Below are 312 nucleotides of genomic sequence, written 5' to 3' on the forward strand. Positions count from 1 at the left end.
CGCTTGGGCTGGCGATGCCGCGTCTGGGTGCCAGCAGTGCTGGTTCTTTTCGGGCTTGTGTTTTGTGTGTGTTTGTGCAGCTTCTCGCTGTGGACTGTGTACCTGCCGGTTCAGCTTGTTCCTGCTTTGTTTTGCTTGAGGCACTTTTTATCTTCTGCCAGTAAATCCTATGGCTCCGCTCGAGAATAGTGGATTTACTGGCAGAAGGTAAAAAGTGCCTCAAGCAAAACAAAGCAGGAACAAGCTAAACCTCCTGGCACACAGCGCACAGCGAGAAGCTGCATGGGCCACAAAACACAAGCCCGAAAAGAA

The sequence above is a fragment of the Guillardia theta genome (genome assembly GCF_000315625.1).
Source record: "Guillardia theta CCMP2712 unplaced genomic scaffold GUITHscaffold_19, whole genome shotgun sequence".
NCBI classification, from domain to species: Eukaryota; class Cryptophyceae; order Pyrenomonadales; family Geminigeraceae; genus Guillardia; species Guillardia theta.